This window comes from Oncorhynchus keta, unplaced genomic scaffold (assembly GCF_023373465.1).
Source record: "Oncorhynchus keta strain PuntledgeMale-10-30-2019 unplaced genomic scaffold, Oket_V2 Un_contig_3021_pilon_pilon, whole genome shotgun sequence".
Classification (NCBI taxonomy): Eukaryota; Metazoa; Chordata; class Actinopteri; order Salmoniformes; family Salmonidae; genus Oncorhynchus; species Oncorhynchus keta.
In genome coordinates this window covers 1-6,919 of record NW_026286952.1, presented here as the reverse complement: position 1 = coordinate 6,919, position 6,919 = coordinate 1, and the positions used below count along the sequence as shown (strand labels likewise).

The following is a 6,919-nucleotide window of genomic DNA, read 5'->3' as shown; positions in this document are numbered from 1 at the left end:
CAAATGGACGGAGGGCCAAATAAAAAATTTAGCTACAAGCCGAGGGCCGGATGATCAGATAAATAAAGCAATATTTTCTTATGGCTCTGTCAGTAATCTTTAATTTTCAACAGACACAAAGACAAATTTCCTTTATATAAAAATCCCCATAACATGAACATTAAATGAAAGAAACCGGTATTCAAGGCACCATCAGTAGCCTATATTTTCTATTTTAGCAAAAAGTGGGCTAAATTTACTTCAAAGAAAAAAACAATAATAGCAATTTTCTATCATCCACTCAACTGAAATATTTTTAAAATATAATTGGATTGAAATACAATAAAATAAAGTGCAAAAATCTATTAATCAAAAACAACACTTTGTTTAAGGAGAAGTAACATGCAGTGAAAACAAATATTAAACTTTAACTTTTTAAACTTGAACTGAGTAAAAACTCTAAATATGTGATTGCACAGTAATGTTCACTTGTTTGAGGTTGAGGGTGATACTTGGTGGTGTCCCATCTTTTCCACAAGTTCATCAATGTTCGGGGTAAGGCTCTGAGCTGAGGAAATCCTCAGAATTGAGTGGAGGTGTTCAGCAGTAAGTCGACTTCTGTGTGATGTTTTGTTCAAGTTCATCAAAGAAAACAGTTGTTCACACAGGTATGTGCTGCCAAACATAGACAACGTTTGAGCAGCCTGGATGCGCAGCTGGGGCATTGTGTCGGGAGGAAACGGGCGAACTCCGCAGCACCCACTGCCGCATATTTTGCCCTCAGTGCATCATTGCATTGGAGGTCAATCAACTCCATTTGGAGGTTTGGTGGTGAGCTTTCCACGTCAACAGCAAATGGGTTACCGAGCAGTTCCAACCTGCTTTTTTGTGCTTCAAAGTCAGCAAATCGGCGTCGAAAGTCAGCGGCAAGCATACCTATTTTATCAGCCAACTGTGCGCTCGGGAACGCACTGGTAGAGAGCTTCTCTTTCATGGTCTGGCAGCTGGGAAAGTGGCTCAAATTTCTTTCCGCATCTGCGTCTCCACAGAGTCAGTTTGGTTTTAAATGCCTTCACTGTACTGTACATATCAGAGATGACACGATCCCGACCCTGCAGCTGCAAGTTCATTGCATTCAGATGACTCGTAATGTCACACAGAAAAGCCATTTCACACAGAAACATTTCGTCTCGGAGTTGTGTTGTGTCTTTCCCTTTGCTGTCCAGAACAGACAAATCTCCTCACGACTCGAAACATCTTTGAAGCACCTTTCCCTGGCTTAGCCATCGCACCTCTGTGTGATAAGGCAAATCACCATGCTCCGTTTCTAACTCCGTCAGAAATGCCTTGAACTGGCGGTGATTCAAACCTTTGGCTCTGATAAAGTTAACTGTGCGCGTGATGATGCTCATTACATGCTCCATTTTCAAGGCTTTACCGCACAACGCTTCCTGGTGTATGATACAATGATAAGCTGTCAGCTCACCTGTCGCGTTTTCCTCTTGCATCTTTTCCCCGTATCTTCGCCACCAGTCCGCTCCTGTGTCCACACATCGCCAGGTGCTCCGTCGGTTGTCAAACCCCGCGAGTTTTTCCCAAGGCAGCTCCATCTCATTTACACATCTTGACACCTCTTCATACAAATCATGCCCCGTAGTTGTGCCATGCATAGGACGTAAAGCCAAAAACTCCTCTGTCACGCTTAGGCTGGAGTCCACTCCGCGGATGAAAATTGACAACTGGGCAATGTCAGAAATGTCGGTGCTCTCATCCACAGCCAGGAATATGCAATGAAATCTTTTCCCTTTTTCACAAGCTGCTCTTTTAGATTGATGGACAACTGGTCTACTCTCTCGGCAATGGTGTTTCTGCTCAGACTCACATTTAAAAGAGTTGCCTTTTTCTGGGCAAACTTCGTCACAAACTTTAATCATGCAGTTTTTGATGAAATCCCCCTCCGTAAATGGCCGGGCTGATTTAGCGATCTCTTCTGCCAAAATAAAACTGGCCTTGACAGCAGCCTGGCCTTGTGATTTGGCTTTTTGAACAGAGCCTGTCGAGATTTGAGGCCTCGTTTTAATTCCTCTGCCTTTTGTAGCCTTTGTTCCATGTCCATATTCTTGTTTTTTGTCCGCGTGTTTCGTTTCATAATGTCGTCTCAGATTATACTCTTTCAGTACCGCCACTTTCTCCACACAGAGAAGACACACAGGTTTTTCCAGCTACCTCCGTGAACAAATACTCCGACTCCCACCTATGTTTGAAACCCCGGTTCTCAGTGTCCACCTTCCCGTTTTGCCATTTTTGATGGGTATCTGAAAGTTAATTTTACTGTGATGCTGACAACTGCTGTGCCAATAAATATTGAAATGAAGCAGCCTACTGCTCGGTGCGTCACCGTTGCATTATGGAAATGTAGTATTGGTGCGTGTAAAAGATCTGCGGGCTGCCGGCTTGCTGCGGTCTGCAGGCGGTTCTAATAATAAATCAAAGATCATCCAGGGGCCGTAAAAAACCTTCTCGCCGGGCGGATGTGGCCCGCGGGCCTTGACTCTGACATATGTGCTCTAGGGGTTAGGAGCTACTGGGGTAAAGGAATCCTCTAGGGGTTAGGAGCTACTGAGGTAAAGGAATCCTCTAGGGGTTAGGAGCTACTGGGGTAAAGGAATCCTCTAGGGGTTAGGAGCTACTGGGGTAAAGGAATCCTCTAAGGGTTAGGAGCTACTGAGGTAAAGGAATCCTCTAGGGGTTAGGAGCTACTGGGGTAAAGGAATACGTTAAAACTAACAGAGAACTCAGCTTCCTGGGACCCATCTAACCTGGCGAAGTCACACTCCCGGAGGTATCTGGCATTGTTCATGTGTCCCAGGTCGATATCGTGAAGCAGGACGCGCCCCGACACACTCTGTTCCCCCAGGACGTCCCACACCGGCTTCTGGAACCAGGCCCTGACCACCGTGACCGCCGCACGCACGAAGTACCACACATCCAGACTGGAGAACAGCAGCAGCAACACCCTAACACCCACAGTAACATCTCCCTGGAGAAGGGGGAGAGGTAGTGTTACACGACAGCAATACAGACAGACAGCAATACAGACAGACAGACAGCAATACAGACAGCAATACAGGCAGCAAGACAGCAATACAGACAGACAGCAATACAGACAAACAGCAATACAGACAAACAGCAATACAGACAGCAATACAGGCAGCAAGACAGCAATACAGACAGACAGCAATACAGACAAACAGCAATACAGACAAACAGCAATACAGACAAACAGCAATACAGACAGACAGCAATACAGACAGACAGCAATACAGACAGACAGCAATACAGACAAACAGCAATACAGACAAACAGCAATACAGACAAACAGCAATACAGACAAACAGCAATACAGACAAACAGCAATACAGACAAACAGCAATACAGGCAGACAGCAATACAGGCAGACAGCAATACAGGCAGACAGCAATACAGGCAGACAGCAATACAGGCAGACAGCAATACAGACAGACAGCATTACAGGCAGCAATACAGACAGACAGCAATACAGACAGCAATACAGACAGCAATACAGACAGCAATACAGGCAGCAATACAGGCAGCAATACAGACAGACAGCAATACAGACAGACAGCAATACAGACAGACAGCAATACAGACAGACAGCAATACAGACAGACAGCAATACAGACAGCAATACAGGCAGACAGCAATACAGACAGCAATACAGACAGCAATACAGACAGCAATACAGACAGCAATACAGACAGGCAGGCGAATAGTTTCAGCAGGGACATCAGGGTAGGGTGTAGACAACTACACTGACAGGCCTGGCTGCCTTCATTACAAGGGCACATCAGCTATGTGGGGATTTGAAATAAATAAAAACAGGTTCAGCTTGAAAGGTGTAGAAGCCTGGTAGGTGTGAATGATTCATGGACAGGGTTAGCTGGAACAGTATGTACATCTATCGCCCCACAAGTTGTCCGGGATACTGTACACATACCCTGCAGAGGTCTAGAAAATGAGCCGATACAGCTAAAGCTAATCACTAAAATATCACAGTTTGGCCTCTTACTGACAGCAAATACATTCAGCAAACAATTTCTCCTACTTTAGATTAGCTCTCAAGAACCCAAGTGGGGTATACCCAGCTTCCAGCCGGCCCACCTCGAGTTCCCAGCTGATGGTACTGATCACAGCTGGCTCACTTGTAGTGGTGTAAAGTACTTAAGTAGTACTTTCAAGTATTTTTACTGAGGTAGTTTATGTATTCATCTGTACTTTACTATTTATATTTTTGACAACTTTTCCTTCACTTACATTCCTAAAGAAAATAATGTACTTTTTACTTCACACATTTTCCCTCAAACCCAAAAGTAATGTTTTGAATGCTAAGCAGGACAGGAAAATGGTCTAATTCACACACTAATCAAGAGAACATCCCTGGTCATCCCTACTGCCTCAGATCTCATTTATTTAACCTTTATTTGATGTGATCTGTTGAACTCACTAAACAGTGTGACTGTTGGAGCCCCTGGCTATCAGTAAAAAAATTTTTTTATGCAACATACTGATCAGCTACCAATAGATTGTTTTGAATATATAATCTAGCTGAACCTGAGTGACATGAGTCGTCCTCTAATGATCTCCCAGCTTGGTTAGAAAGTTGTCGTGCGTAAAACCAGTCTATTAACGCCAAATAATACCGTCAGTTCACCCTCAAAACACTAGCTGAATAGGGAGTGTTTGATTATGCAGTATATTATCTATATACGGTATTTAGCTTCCATTTATAAACCTTCATAAAGATTCCACATCAAATAGCCTAACAATGTGGTCGCCTGGTGGATCAATTCAGTCTCTATTGTTAAACTCAGCAGGTTGGCTGGCTAATAGTCTACACAAATGGGTTGCAATATTCAAGGTAAATCTAATCCAACTTGAGACTCCCCTAAAGTCTTTTTTCTATGTACATTTTTAAAATACTTATTTTCCACCATAATTTCCACCTACAATGTGATTGTCTGGATTTTTTCTATCATTTTGTCTGTCATAGTTGAAGTGTACCTATGATGAAAATTACAGGCCTCTCATCTTTTTAAGTGGGAGAACTTGCACAATTGGTGGCTGATTAAATACTTTTTTGCCCCACTATATATATATATAAATAGGGTTAAATTGATACACGGTTAGGTTTAGTGTTAAATTGATATGGTTAGGGTTAGTGTCCCAACACAGTCATATGTCCATATAAGAGCATGTCAATGGAAGACAGAGTGGACTACCGATGCCAGTTAGCCATCTGCGTCTCCTAAACAGGAGAATGATGCCACCAACGAAGTTGTCTCAGAAAAATACTGCTGGCACCAACCGGTAAGAGTGTATTTTTAGTTGTGAAATTATTTCGATGTGATAAGAAAGTAAAGGGATTTTTGCTTCTAGAACCGTACCGCAATTGAGAATCGATTCACGTTCAGGATGTAGCATTTTTGTCGGTTTCGGCTTCCAGAGCCAAGTTGGCCTTTAAACAGAACATGTAGCAAGCTAAGGTCCTTGGACTATACGGAGTAACTTTAAACTCCTGTAGTCCAGTATTGGGCTAGCCTAATACAGTGGTTCTCAACTGGTTTTGTTAAATTCACTGGTTTGAGATAAAAAAAAAATCTACCAAATTCACTAAATAGTGCTGCTAATAACTGTTGAAATTACTAATGGGAAGAAAAAGAGTTCAGAGGTTAAATAAATAAAATCAAAAGTTTAATTATCATTTCTACACACTTTCTACCTGGTTTGAGTCATTCAGACTATTGTCTTGGCCATTCACCCTTAATGCCACATACACAATCCATGTTTCAAAGTTTAAAAATCCTTCTTTAACCCATCTCCTCACCAAATCTACTCTGATTTGAAGTGGATTTACCAAGTTACATCAATAAGGGATCATAGCTTTCACCTGGATTCACCTGGTCATAGAAAGAGCATGTCATGTTTTGTACACTCAGTTTGTATATAAAAGGGAAATGTAGATTAGCCTCCCTCCATATAAAAGTGGCACAGTAAAGATGTTATAATCTTCCAAATGTGAATTAGATATTAACACATTTTTAAGCAAACTTAGAAATGACATGAACTCACAGTGGACAGCGCAGACCAACGTTGAAGTTTAGTCGCAACAAACTTACATGACTGTTTTGATCAGAAACTTGTTGTCCGAAATCAACACAGCGCGTTCACCGTCTTATCCTGAAACTCCGGGCTGCCGTTCAGGCTGAGAAACAATTACAGAAATAGATTTGAAGAGCAGATATTTATCAAACAAATCTGTGTAGCTGTCACTCTCCCTCGACAAAAAAAACAGTCTCGTGTGGAATTCACAACTTCCCAAGTCAAGTAAAACCTATTCTAAATGTTTAAATAGTTATGTTACATTTGATACCGGAGCTCCGAGGTATGCGTTGAAATCACTAAGCACTTTTCCGTCTTCTTCGGTGGGGTTTATCGGCGTTTGGTATCCAATATTATGGTCCATTACCGCCACCTACTGTACTGGAGTGTGAGCCAGAGACACGGATAAACTAAATCCTACCTGTCAGCCCCGTTGCACTTAAAAAAATATAAAATATTTGCGACTATATCTAATGACGTTCTACTCACTGTACTCTTTAAACTAATTCCCTGTATCCCCCCCTCATACTAGATCTCATCCTCTCTCTTTCCCTACAATAATGTCCACACTGTATCAATACACAGCCAGTTGTTTAAATGTAAATACACGCTCCACTGTCTCTGTTTCCTGGCATTACTCACATTTTCCTGTTGGATGCTTTCATTTCACATGTTTTAATCAACTGGCTGTGTCCCAGCCTTAATCAACTGGCTGTGTCCCAGCCTTAAACAACTGGCTGTGTCCCAGCCTTAATCAACT

The 6,919-nt window shown here is 42.3% G+C and overlaps 1 long non-coding RNA gene across 1 annotated transcript; it reads right to left on the bottom strand.

The window, feature by feature from the left end:
* Positions 1–2,552: 2,552 nt before the first annotated feature.
* On the bottom strand, positions 2,553–6,531 carry LOC127923614 (uncharacterized). The gene is made up of 3 exons (XR_008114825.1): positions 6,422–6,531; positions 6,177–6,262; positions 2,553–3,019 (listed from the first exon to the last, which is right to left on the bottom strand). It is a non-coding gene; the product is annotated as an uncharacterized LOC127923614 (long non-coding RNA).
* Between the last annotated feature and the right edge of the window lie 388 nt (positions 6,532–6,919).